The 9,940-nt window shown below is 36.9% G+C and overlaps 1 protein-coding gene across 2 annotated transcripts in view; it reads right to left on the minus strand.

Moving 5' to 3' along the window:
• Nlg2 (Neuroligin 2) overlaps positions 1-8,342 on the minus strand; it is a 154,457-nt gene extending 146,115 nt beyond the window's left edge. Inside the window, exon 1 of one of the 2 annotated variants that reach the window (XM_066397809.1) lies at positions 8,126-8,342. The gene's annotated coding sequence lies outside the window, so the exon portion shown is untranslated. Of the gene's footprint in view, positions 1-6,418; positions 6,536-8,125 lie in introns of those variants that run through there. The other variant, XM_066397810.1, reaches the window with a different exon arrangement.
• Positions 8,343-9,940: the final 1,598 nt, after the last annotated feature.

Below are 9,940 nucleotides of genomic sequence, written 5' to 3' on the forward strand. Positions count from 1 at the left end.
TTAGATAAAACCTCAGTTCAGTACCTAAGCGAGGTTGTCTTTCACCAAGGAGTTGCTTTGTCATTTTACCTGAGTCAGCAAGTTGGTAAGCTGAGATTTGAAAATCAGTACGTTTGAGGCTCTCCGCGAAGCAGTTTCAAGTCACAAGGGGGCTAATGTGGATGGGAGACCGATTTGCCTAAAGGACCTTGTCCAAAGTAGAACAGACATAGAACAAAATTGGGAAGGAAGAGTTGACCATCATAATGGATGTTTTGAAATGTCTTCAGTTATATGATAAGAAATTCACATTATTTCTCAGTTCTCAACAAATCGTTTAAGACAGTGAACTGTAATTTTATCTATTAGGTGTATACCTATGACTCCGCGTTTTTATTTCTAGTTCTATTTTCTTTGAAAAAATATTTTTTTATTTAAGGAATTTTATTTCATTTTTTACTCCGTATTACCAGCTTTCTATTTATATATGATAATTGCTATATGACCTTTTAAAACTTTTCAATTAAGGTTTAAATATGTCCAATTTTGTGCCGAATAAACATCATTTGCGGGAAGCTTTGCTCTTCCTTTTCCATCTTAAGAAAAACGCCACTGCCGCTCACCAAATGCTCGTTGAGGCTTATGGCAATGGTGCTGCGTCTATAAGAACTTGCCAACAATGGTTTCAGCGCTTCAAATCAGGTGATTTCGACCTCAACGACAAGGAGCATGGTAAGCCATCGAAAAAATTTGAAGACGAAGAACTGCAGGCTTTGTTGGACGAAGACGCCGCGCAAACGCAAGAACAGCTCGCATCTTCCCTTAACGTCACGCAGAAAACGCTTTCGGTTCGTCTTCACGCTATGGGAAAAATTCAGAAGGAAGGAAAATGGATGCCTTATGAATTGACGGAAAGGAACAAAGAGCAACGAAAAACGACGTGTGAGATCTTGCTTGAACGTTTTCAAAGAAAGTCTTTTCTACATCGTATCGTGACCGGAGATGAAAAATGGCTTTACTTCGACAATCCAAAGAGGAAAAAATCATGGGTAAGCCCGGGTGAGCCAACAACTTCAACCGCAAAGCCAAATATCCACGGGAAGAAGGTATTGCTCTGCATTTGGTGGGACCAGCGCAGCGTACTCTATTACGAGCTTCTCCAACCTGGCGAAACAGTCACTGCCAATCGTTACGTCCAACAACTAGTGCAGTTGCGTAATCAACTCGCAGTAAAGAGGCCAGAATGGGCGGATCGACACGACAAAGTCATACTGCTTCATGACAACGCAAGGCCTCATGTCGCTCAACCAGTCAAGAACACCTTGAAGGATTTCAAATGGGAAGTCTTACCGCACCCGCCATACTCGCCAGATATCGCCCCGTCGGATTATCACCTTTTCCGTTCAATGGCTCACGGTTTGCCAGAGCAACGCTTCCAGAATCGCCAAGAAGTCCAAGAATGGCTTGATGAATGGATCGCTTCAAAACTGACGAATTTTTTTTACGATGGAATCTATAAACTGCCTAATCTCTGGGAAAATGTTGTCATTAACGATGGAAATTATTTTTAATAAACATTGGTAATAAATTTATACAGTTTCAAGCAGTTGAAAATGCGTAAAAAAACGCGGAGTCATAGGTATACACCTAATAGATATCGATATCATATTGAGTACGTTGCTAGTGCAAAGAATGCAACAGATTGGTCGTGTCGCCGCTCGTAAAGTTTGTTTGATTACCGTAATACTACTACTGAAGTCAGTTCACCAATGCTTATGTTATGTGTGGTAAGCAGTTGAAAACGAAGTTTTTGACTTTGTTACTTAGTAATGGCACTGAACTAGCCCCCAACCACTAGTTTAAACAAGGATAACATAGAACACAGAGTGTAAAATGTTCAAAGGTGGAAAGCTAAAGATCAAGGCGGCAAAAGAAACGTATCTTCAAAGCGGACAAATAAGTTTTTGTCAAAGACTACAAAAGTATAAATCAACCAATGTACATATACAGAAATTTCAGGAGAACTGCACCAATGATTTCGCTTTTGTCGCAACCTACTAAATTTCGATTTTGGTTATTGAACATCTGTAACGCATAACACAACAGTTTGACGCGGCAAAGGTGAGACCCATCAAAAAATATCACCCTGTAGATTGCGTTTGCATTTTCCCGGTCAATGTGGCTTGAAAAAAATAACGTTGGAACATCTGCAAAGAAAAATTAAAAAAGTTCTAAAATTTTAACACCCTGTATATTTGTTTATACGCAATTTTCAAATAATGTATATCTACAAAGTCGAGTTATTTCACGATTTTCTAAGATCCCCTGAAAAGACGAAGGTTAATGCTGCAACATCTTTTGTTTGACGCATCTCTAGGACAAAATGACGTCATAGGGGCACAAACACATGGCGGCCTTCCAGCCAAAAAACGGGACCAATTTTAGTGGAAAGTCGGCTATTTATTTTCACCCTCAGCCGCCCGGTTTTTGGTTCAATCAGCATAGTTCCAGTCCTTTTTTGATTTGAATAAACATACACCTATATATACACTTTCATTCGTTTGGTGTAAAGCATTCAGAACAATCAATCACGCCATTATATAGCTATAAAAAGGTTTTTTACAACGACGCAACAACGTCAGGGTGCAATTTTCCAGGGATGCAAATTCGAGGACGCAATTTTAGATGGGTGATTTTAGGTGTGAGATAATTTCCCGTATTAAGTGTTTTCCTCTAACTACACTTAAAGTTTACCAGATTTTCTTAACTCAAACCTATTAGTGCCAAGTAGTCTACTCACTGGCCCATTTATAAACTTTACCTGGAGTTTTCCATTTAAACTTGACTCGGTGCTGACTGATCTACTCTCTTGGCCATTGATATTCTTTTCTTGTATTTTGTTTAACCTCACTGTTTTGCAGGAACCATGAAATGTTCATTCATATTTTATACGTTACGACTTGTTGCTTCCCCTGATTTGCGCTTATAAGAGCCTTCTGACCCCATATTTACTTATGATAGACGACTTTTCCCTTGAGTAACTCGTGACGCTTAAAGGAATAAAAACAAGATAAATATGGAGATAAAAAAAACATGAAACTTGCTAGCTACAGCGGAAATGTAGTTGCGAACGCAGCAGATTAATATTTTCTGATTTTGAGTCGAACGAAAAACAAACAATTTTGTTTCAGATGTCACAAAAACTAACTCGCTTTTCTTGAGACGTGCAAAATACGCCTTTGATATGTCGCCGTGCTTGCACTAAGTATTAAAACTGAGTTTTCAACAAGGGAAACCATGCGTGTATGAAAAGTTTTCCGCACGATCGTGGAGAAATATGTGTTCAGCTCAGACTCATGAAACACGAACACAAAGCATGCAAATGTTTGTTACGGCTTTTTTACTTTGGAAGTTGCACAATAAAAATCTGGAATGCAGCCTTATCAATTAAAGGATCTCGAGTCCGTCTGGTTCAATAAACCATTTTTATCACGTTCTAAAAAGACGATGTGTTCAAACATACATTTCTGGCGACCGTCGTTTTGGTCTAAAGTAAAACGTCTAACAAAGAAATACTCGAAATAAGTGCAACCTGGAAAAAACCGAAAATGGATGACACACTTTCCACAAAATTGCTTCTCGGACCGTTCATCTGGAGAAATTGCCCCCAGACTCAATATTTGATTCGGATGGTTTCATTTGATGTGACGGTAATGTTCTACACATAAAACCTGACACAGATGCCGATCGGTCGCTAATATATTTGCATTCAGCTTGTGCGAATTAAACCCGATGAAACATAAATTTTGTCGAGGCTCTTTTTAAATTTATTCTCCTCACACGTCAATCCCAATTAGATTATCTTTGTTTCTAGGGTTATTTAAACTAACCTGAACTAACCCGAACTAAAAGAACAAATTACGGTCACAGAATGACTTCTCGAAGGACAACTTATTTGTTTCTTTCCCCGCTTAGAATGGAATCTGCCTTTTCAAACAACTAAGCGGAGTATAAAGGATATTTGGCATTAAATAAAACAGAGAAAGGGCGGAAACGGATAAAACCTTTACCATTGGAATCTCTTATGAATGCCTTCGACCCTAAGGCTTGTCGGTGAAGGATTGAGGACATTAACGGTTCGAAATTGAATTCATGATGCCGCTTAAGTTTGAGAAACAATTGCAACTCTGAGTGAACTGCCGTAATATGGAAAATTGCTATTATTATCTGCATTGCTCAGATCAAGTTTTTCAAGAATATTCACTGAATAACTTAGCTTTTTTTATTTTTATTATTAATGTAATGATAAAATGGATGCCACGAGCGAGCTATGAATGTGGGGTATCTGCAATAAAGCATTTAAGGCGCAGAAACTGCGGGATTCTCAGCAGGTCCGTTCCACCTACTCCAAGAAGTTACTGTCACGAAGAATTCAGATATAAAGTATATAAGATAGATGGATCGGACTATTGATGGTCTTGGCTTTGTGTTTCCCTCAGACTATTTGACAGACACATGAATACAACTTTCAGGCGATATTAAAAGAAACATTTAATAAATGGCAACTAAGCATATTAAGCATGCAAATGATCAGTAGATGAGATGAGGCATCAGTAAAAATCAATGCCTTAGAAATAATAATTTATTATGTGAATCTGCTATTATGTTGCGTAAATCTATTGATAATGATCGATGTCCTATTTCAATATAACTTACAGCTATATAATCGAAAAGTTATATTAAAAGCCACAAGATCGATGTACTAGCAACGTTGCTTGGAAAATTATTTCCCCAGAAAACTGACGACCTCTATCTTTTTATCAACATTTCTATGGATGTTATACCCTTGCTAGAGTTGCCAGGGCTTTCATCTGTTGGCCCTCAGACACATAAAATATGTCCTTTTTTTCATTTTGTTTTCTCTAATATCCCTCACATTCCATACCATTTTTGATTTGTTCACACGAAACCGGACATGAAATGTTAGAGCTAAATGTTGTGTAACTACGCTACAATAATTTAGTAATTGCTAATATTTACTCGTACAATTTTACGAATTCCCAAATTAACCACAGCCACAAATACTTCAAATTCTGGAATTTAACACAATAAGGTCAATAAGGTTTAGGCCGAATCCCGAAATATTTCAAGTGATAATCCCAACCTCCCTTCATCTTTCATAAACGTTATTATTTTCGGTTGTACTAGGCGAACGGCTGTGCTGTGCAGGAAATAGTTTCGTCTTTGGAAAATTTTCCATCAATTGGGCAAATTGGACATTAGACTCGATTTTGTACGGTGTTCTAATTATTGAAAGTGCGAAGACGTGAGGAGCAGCGAATTGCCTCAGTTTTGTAGAAGTGTTTTGGTAAACTGGTTTTAAAATTAAAGGCCTTTGTGTGATAGTTCCTAAAAAATTTTCAAAAATATTGACACATCATAAATTGGCGCCTTTGTAACCACAAAATAAATACAGGGTGTCCCAGAAATAAGTGCCATAATTTCAACAAGTAACAGAGCTCATCAATAGTAACAACTTTTGTCAAAGAAGTTTTTTTCTTAAGTCACATTTACTTCCGGTATTTTTACCTATTAAAACCACTCCATGGCGCCGCTTATGGATTTAAAAAAAAATCCAAACACACACTGGATATTTTGTTGATGTTTTCTTATCATAAAGTTTTTTACTAACCGTGAGTCAAGCTCGATGCACCGCAAGGCCTTTAGGCCTGTACTGCTTACGATTGATACGTGTCGTTTCTCTTATTGTGTTAGTGTTTGAAAGTATTAAGACATTTTCGTGTGAAATGCCGCGTTTTACAAATAATGAATACCCTGATGTGGTGTTGGCTTATGGGGAAGCCCGTGAAAATTCGAATTGGGCTCGTAGGGTCTGTTGTAGGTAAGTCAAAAATTTCAATTATTTTAACAGTAAATAACGTAAAACTCCAATAACCAGTAACTCCTGCTACTTAGCTGTACGCGTTTATTATAATATATTCGCAAAAAAGACATGCACATCAGAAAACATGCAAAAAATTCGGTGGATATCTATGCGAAAGATCCGAAATGGGGTAAACAATTTTAGATGCCATAGGCGGGTAGCGGAATTGTAATAAATCTTTTAATGAATTGAACTGGAAAACTATACCTCTTACGCAAAAAATGTACTTGAAAAAATGTTGCTTTTTATGAGTTCTTTTATTGATTCAAATTATGGCACTTATTTCTGGGACACCCTGTATATATTTTCATAATTTTGTATAGTATGACTCACATTTTCCCATTTCATTACGGGATATTTATTTCCCCAGAGGTATGTAATCACTAATCGCATCTCCCATCCTCATTAAACATTTACGCTACTAACGTTGAAATTCCACCTAATTCAATTAACCTTGGGGATTAAATTCGGCCTACCGGTAAACTGTCACCTCACCTTAAATTCCACATAGTTATTACAGAAGTCAATTCCCAAAGTTAATCTCAATACACAAAACAAATTCCAGACGCAAAACTTACGGCGCTATCTTTAAGCACAAGTGTTAAATCCAGAATATCCGCAAACTCCTCTAACTTTTCATGAAATTCATTTGGAACACGATTGATGAAAAGTTGAACTTTTATTTAGTGAATTCTACAATCAGTACTGCAAAATATCATTATCTTGGCACAGCCTTCAATCTCTCGAGAATTTAATCTCGTTGAGAACAGACACATCTATAGTGAAGAAAAATGAAAAAAATTGTTATTAGTGCTCAACTGGGCATAAAGAAAATCTCCTTTCCTTCATACATTCACGTTTGATACCTAGCAGTGATAAGCCATTATGTGTTTACCTCATTGAACCTGATATCTTTTTTTCACATTTTATTCCTGATGAAAACTCTCTCTTTGTTCATCACTATAAGAAACCTAGGTTTTCCGGAAATTTGTCCACGTAATTCCTTAATGATCGTATAACTTATATTTAAGTTTTTTAAAACTTTTCAGGATGTCTTCAACCAATTAGCGACAATCGCAATAATATTAAAAAATGTAATGTTTATTACATGTGGAACGATATCAATCCTCAGGTTGATAACTTTACATAACTCATTTAATACACAAATTTTTATCTGTGGTGAAAAGCTTGGTACCTACTCCAGTTTGTCCCAGACAAGAAAAATGGTTTCTCTTAAATTACGAGTCTCCATTCATTTAGCTAGTAATTCAGCAAACCCATTTTGGTTAAAACCGACCGACATCATTACAAAAAACAATATTATTCTCTATCTATTTTGAGTTCCTCAGTTTCGGCTACCATTTATTTTTCAGTCCACTATCAAATTGTGTGTAATTTCGAGTGTCCACAAATTTCTTTTCCTTTTCGTAGAATAATTATAACGTAAATTTTGAAAATACTTAGTGCAAGTGATCACAACTAAACTCTCTTATAATAAAGAAGAAAATCTTACTTTTTTCATAACTTCGTGTATAATAATTTACACTTTCCCATTTTTTTATAATGATTTACATTCGTTTTTCACCTTCAACTAACCTCAATTTGAACTGTCAAATAACAATCCCAGCGCTACAAAGGGCACAGAAATCCCTAATGCAGTCCCTAACCTGAATCAACCTGAACAACCGAACTAACTGGATCTCCTCGTAATTTTGTGCGCTTGGTGGTGATGTGGGGGGAGAGGGGTTGTTATTTGACATTTCAAATTGAGGTTAGCTGGAGATGAAGGGGTGATAACATTATCTCCAATGCATATTCAAACTTGCCCTTCCAAAACTAATTGGATATGTTTTTCATCAGATCAAACTTTCCATAAAATCATAAGATATTTAGAGCCACTGGTTTTGGAACGGAAGCCCTCTATGTGGAACTTCTCAAATATGTTTACACATAATAAACTGACCCCGCCTAAACTATTTTTTATGGGGGGCAAAAATTCAAATTTTGATTTTCATAATTTGTGATGTCATGATTCACATTTCCCCATTTCACAGCACATATATTATATTACACCCGGAGGTGTGCGATCATTAATCGCATCTATCATCCCTATTAAACATTTGCGCTACCACCATTTAAATCCCACCTAATTCAATTAATCCTTAGGATTAAATTCGGCCTACCGGCATGCTGTCATCTCACCTTAAATTCCACACAGTTATTACAGAAGTCAATTCCCAAAGTTAATCTCAATTCACACGAGAAATTCCAGACGTGAAACGCACGGCGTTATCATTAGGCACAAGTGTCAAAGTCAGAATAGTCGCAAACTCCGAGAACCGGTCGTCGCGAATACGCGCGAACGATGTTTAAGGGTGTCGGCCTTAAGGGTGCAGCACCACCTGTTCGCGATATGTGATCCAAATCATGACTACCGCATCGCCCGGGCTGGTCCAGGATGCTGAGTATACCAAACATCCCCGACTCCCAACGCATGCGGCACTTCTCAATCGATATTATTATAGCAATGCCACCCTTCGCTCTTAGATTCCTTTTTGGACAGTGACGGACTGGGACTAATGGATTTTTTCCTCGAAAAAAGGTAGAGTATTTTTAATGATGGAGGTGATCAGAATGTGAGTGCCTGTATTATATTTTTGGAAAGGGGTGAAGTGAAGTGGGCTGTCGATAATCATCTGAATGGGCCCTATTCGAATTCATCCACGTTTCGAAGTTCTAATTACCGTTTCGGGGGAGAAAAATTTAATGGGCGGCAACGGTACCGTGACACAAGTAGTTGGAATTTTTCCCGGGGGGACCTAACTCTCTTTATGAAAAGAAATAATGCTACGTTTGAATTCAAGGGAGCATACTGTAAATTCACGTAATTTTTCTAAAATTGCTCATTTACAGATTTTTAGTCTGACTTGTGTCAGCTTGGATCCTCGGGTCAACACAATTTGACTTGTTTGTCCCGTTGGTTCCTGTTCTTGTGATCACTTGATCCTGTTACTTCTAAATTTTATTTCCCTTCAATTTTCCCCATTATCAAACCCGCGTCAGATTGTTAATTACGTCCGGGCAAATCGAGCGGATCTTGGACAAAATCATCCAAGAAATTTTTTATCACTTTGGAACAATATTAGCTTTAACTGAGAATATTAATAGTTACGGCTTCTTTGTGTTTCTCTTTATTGAAATATAATGGTTTTTTTTCATTTATTCTTATTTGGGTTATGATATCAAAAAAGAGCAAGATCCTGGCTAAGTCCATTTTCTATACAATAGCAATCTTTGAAGCGCCTCTGTAAAAAATATTATACCACGATATAAAGCTGCATTGTATTTTTGCCTCCTTGGTCTTTTGTGTTGAAGAGAAAATGTAAAAAAATAATAACTCGGACGATGATAATTTGCTTTTTATGAACACCTAACCACCACTTTTTTCGCCAGCTTGACCTTTATTATACGATGATCATTGTGAGTATTTCTCATAACTTAATAACATGAATCGTAATATAAAAGAACCTTCTTAGGGTCGCATGAATTTTATTAATTCTAGGGATTTGCAAGCTATAAATCAGCCTTAAAGAACGAGGTAAGGAATATCGCATGATTTTTGGAGTTTTCATTACTCTGGGATGTTACTTGGTGGATAAGAACTTTTGCCTTTAAAAAATATCTACTTTTCTTATGCGAACATTAAGAATTCGCCACATATATTGTGATGTTATTTTCGACTGATTCATTCTATCTAACGCTCAACTTCCATATCGAGAATGACTGTGTTATGAAAAACCTCTCTTAATTTCTTCAAGCTGAAATTCCAGTATTCTAATTCCACTTTTTGTCACATTTATCACCAAAGCATATTTTATTCTAATAAGCTTCTACATGCCCCAGTTAAAACGACTTTTATATGATGTTGGACCTTTTGCTCCTGTATTGCCATTCGGTTCGGAAAAAAAAGATGAAAGCTGTAATTAACACTCTTTGTTGAAAACGTAAGCGGGACAG

The sequence above is a fragment of the Euwallacea similis genome, chromosome 16, assembly GCF_039881205.1.
Source record: "Euwallacea similis isolate ESF13 chromosome 16, ESF131.1, whole genome shotgun sequence".
NCBI classification, from domain to species: Eukaryota; Metazoa; Arthropoda; class Insecta; order Coleoptera; family Curculionidae; genus Euwallacea; species Euwallacea similis.